This window comes from Equus caballus, chromosome 17 (genome assembly GCF_041296265.1).
Source record: "Equus caballus isolate H_3958 breed thoroughbred chromosome 17, TB-T2T, whole genome shotgun sequence".
NCBI lineage: Eukaryota > Metazoa > Chordata > Mammalia > Perissodactyla > Equidae > Equus > Equus caballus.
In genome coordinates this window covers 72,747,591-72,751,699 of record NC_091700.1, presented here as the reverse complement: position 1 = coordinate 72,751,699, position 4,109 = coordinate 72,747,591, and the positions used below count along the sequence as shown (strand labels likewise).

At 33.6% G+C, this 4,109-nt stretch overlaps 1 long non-coding RNA gene across 1 annotated transcript; it reads right to left on the bottom strand.

Annotated features, from left to right (window-relative positions):
* Positions 1 to 1,575: 1,575 nt before the first annotated feature.
* Positions 1,576 to 3,903, bottom strand: LOC111768694 (uncharacterized). Its single transcript, XR_011427876.1, has 4 exons — positions 3,855 to 3,903; positions 2,814 to 2,877; positions 1,945 to 2,075; positions 1,576 to 1,840 (listed from the first exon to the last, which is right to left on the bottom strand). It is a non-coding gene; the product is annotated as an uncharacterized lncRNA (long non-coding RNA).
* Positions 3,904 to 4,109: the final 206 nt, after the last annotated feature.

The following is a 4,109-nucleotide window of genomic DNA, read 5'->3' as shown; positions in this document are numbered from 1 at the left end:
ATCAAAATTTACATTTAGATTTATTTTTACAAGATATATTTTTTAAATAAAAATTATGCATTCAATGCAAGAGTTTAAAATCATTTGAAGTGATTCTTTCATGAGAAAGAAGACTCAATCAGAATTGCATCTGGACCTTTGAATTTTCTGAATTTTGTTACTAGTACATGTATATCATACGTAAACAAATTAGAAAAGAAACAAATTATCTATTATTGTCTATTAGTCAAGGAAATGCAAACAAGAAAATAATAATGGATATGATATGCAAAGGTATTTTTCAAAATAAGTTAACATTATCCCATTTTTCTATTTTGCACCTATTATACCCAGAATGCTATATTTACACTTGAGAATGCATTTGAATTATATGCAGCATTTTCTTTCCTGATAAGATATTATTGTTGCCATCTGTATTGTGATGAATCACTTCCTTTTTTTTTTTGTCAGGCTTTTTTGGTGAGGAAGATTGGCCCTGAGCTAACATTTGTTGTCAATCTTCCTCTTTTTTTTCTCCCTAAAGCCCCAGTACGTAGTTGTATATCCTAGTTGTAAGTCCTTCTAGTTCTTCTACGTGGGATCCCACCACAGCACTGCTTGGTAAGCGGTGCATAGGTCTGCGCCCAGGATCCGAACCAGCGAACCCCAGGCCACTAAAGCAGAGTGTGCGAACTTAACCACCATGCCACCAGGCTGGCCTCAAATTGCTTCCTATTTTTAAAATTGCACTTACAAACAGAAATATATAATAGAATTGCAATGCTTGTAGATCTATAACACACATTATTCCAACCCAGAGTTCACTGCATTTAAAGAACCGCCCAACATGTTTTCCGACTTTTACTCTTACATCGCTTCCATTCCTTTAGTGAGTTAGTTTAAGAAGTTCTCATTTCTCCAGGTCTCTGAAATTCCTGGGAACAACTCAGTCTCCTTCACCTAAAGAGCTCCATCTCTCCTTGTTACTATTCTGGTTTCTCAAGTCTTCTCTGTGCTGCCTTTTGCCACATAACACCTCGCATTTGGTCCTATCTAATATCCTCAGCACACACAGACGCATGCACACACGCACATGCACACACACACACACCATCCTTTCCATGAACACGTCCTGGAGAGCGCTGTTCTTGGCTCTAAATTCCTCTGTAGTGAGAATCTGCCTGCACAACTTTTATCCTTTCTCTACTCCTCCATGGAGTGTTGGTTGTGGTGAGGAAGAAAAAAGGAAACATCTATAAATATACACGTTATCAATTTTTTTCTCTCACATTATCCCAACTAAAGAACAATAATCATAAATGTTCTTTATTATATCATGTGTTAAACTAATGTCAATAAGTTTTGTCAGTAGTACTCATTTTTTCCTGATGAATATAAGGAATATATTATTTTTTAACAAGTCTTGGTGAACTATTTTGTTAATAAACAATGTTTTATAACAGTTGTAGATTTACAGAAATATTGAAAACATTGTAGAGAAAGCCCCCATATACTTTACACTGTTTCCCTAATTATTAACATCTTACCTTAGGCTGACACCTTTGTTATTATTAAGGAACCAAAACTGATACATTATTATTAAAGTCCATATTTTATTTCAATTTCATTAGCTCAGGAAACATAATGCCCTTCTTTTATTCCAGGATCCCATCCAGGATACTTTATTATGTTTTGTTGCTATGTCTCCTTAACTTTCTCTTGGCTGTAACAGTTTCTCACATTCCCTTGTTTTTTATTATCTTGACACATTTAAGAAGTATTGGTCAGGTATTTTGCAGAATTTCCTTCAGCTGGGATTGGTCTGATGTTTTTCTTGTGATCAAACTGGGGCTATGTGTTACTGGGAGAGAGAACACAGAGGTAACGTCATTTTCATCATGTCATATCAAGGGTACATACTATCAATGATGCTTCTTGCTGTTGGTGTTGATCTTGGTCACCTGCCTGAAGTATCGCTTGTCAGGTTTCTCCACTATGAAGTTCCTCTTCCACAGGTGAACTTTTTGGACTAGATTTTCTTGAGCGCAAACGTGGATCATATTGCAGGTTTCAGAGTATAAGATTAGTTGATACTACTGAAAAAAAAATCCCCAGCTAAAATGTTAAATAACAGAGAACCAGCATAATTTTTCCCAATTAAACTTTAGTTTGGTTCCAAAATTTTAGGGGCATATCAATATTTGTCTCCATTTTCTGGAGAAAATGTTACACAGAGTCATTCTCAAGTAAGGTCAAGTCATTTTAGTGAGGTTGACTAGATAATTCATATACAAACTACTTGGTAACTGGAAGAAATCAGATTTCATTTGTAACAAAGTAAGAGGACTATATTTAGCATACACATACATACACACACAAATTAAGTGCACATAAAGATAAGGATAGAGAATTTGTCTGAAACTTAATGGAAGAACTCTGGTCATAACAGCTAGATAAAAACATTACTGGTTTGCTTACAGTAAGATGAGTTTTCATCATCATCATAAATAATACAACAGGCATCATTAAACTAAAGTTAAATTAAACCAAAACTATGAAGGTATGAAGAAATAACTCTATATCTTTCCTTTCACAAATTCTCTTAATATCTTTTATGCTCCTTGAGTTTCTTTCTCTTTTTCTTTAAATGTCGTCTTTAAGAAGACATTTTAAATGGTCACATCTTACAATGGATTTAAAAAGAGTTGGTGCCTTCATTGAGTTCCAAAAGTTCAAATTTTTTGTCTGGATTCAAACTGAAATAAGGTTTTAAACTCTCTGTTATTTTATTTTTTACCAAGTTTTAAGTAACGTAACGTTAGCAAAACTCTTACATTGGTGTGAAACCACAGTAGGATTAAGAAGCAACTTAGACGGGCAGGCTCCCAGAGCTTGAGTCTGAAAAGGCAATAAAACTTACTGGAATAAATCAGAAATATGGTGCCAGTTAATTCAGGTTTCCTCATTCAACTTCTTAAATAACCAGAGAAATAAAAGCATGTTGAATAAAAATAGATTTTTTTATAAATCCCTCATCGATATGCCCTCTATAAAGAGCACTATGATTTCTGAAGTCAGCTGGCACATAGTCGTACGAAGTTAGTCTCAACAGAATTTCTAAAAGCTAATAGTGTAAACCAAGTCCATTTTACTAAGAAGGAGTTATTTGATTACCTGAATTTTAGGAGCTACAATGACTCACAAGAAGCTGTATGATATGAGAAATACTATTAACAAAAATATGATAAATTCCTTATTTTGCTTTATTTATTTACAAAATTTGTGACTTACTAACTGAGATTAATGCACATGATATGTGATGGAAAGACACGCTATGGTGTACACTGGGAAATCTTGTCCCTCAGCTACCAGCTCAGCCCTCCAAGGCAGCCAGTTTCCAGTTTCTTGCATAAACTTTGGGAGATAGTCCATTGTTTCTAGACTTAGCCACAGAAATATTTTTTCCACATACATGGTAACATGCTATATGTGTTCTTCTGGACTTTTTTTTTTTTTTTTTCCAATTAAAATATCTTGAAAACCTTTCTGTATCATAAATGTAGAATTTCATGTTTTTTAAATGGCTCACATAGTATTCCATTGTGTGGTTGAAACATAATTACTATATAAACCCCTACTCATGAGCATTTAGTTGTTTATTAACTGATTATTATAACTGAAGCTCCAATTAATCTTTATCATATGACATATTTCAGAATACTTGTGGAAAATTCCTTATTATATATAATTTTCATTAACTGGAAATCAGTTTCTCTTTAGACTCCAAATAAGTATTAAGCTAACATTTGTAGAATATCAATTTGAAGGGAGATGTGAGCAGTTAACCTACTGAGGAAACCCATACATGCCCTAACCTTGGCTTGGAGATTTTAGTCTTCTTTCCAAGATGGTTTACATGTACCTGAAACACAAACCAGGATACTAGGTCAGAAAATAAAAAGGATTATTTAAAAAGATTTGTGAGTTTATTTATATGAATGTTTTAAAGCACTAGGGAAATTAAATTCAATTTACTTATGCATTTAAAAAATGATCAATTTCTACTGGAAATTCCAAGACTTCTGGTTACCATCATATAGACATGGAATGGGTAAGAGCAAAGCAGCACT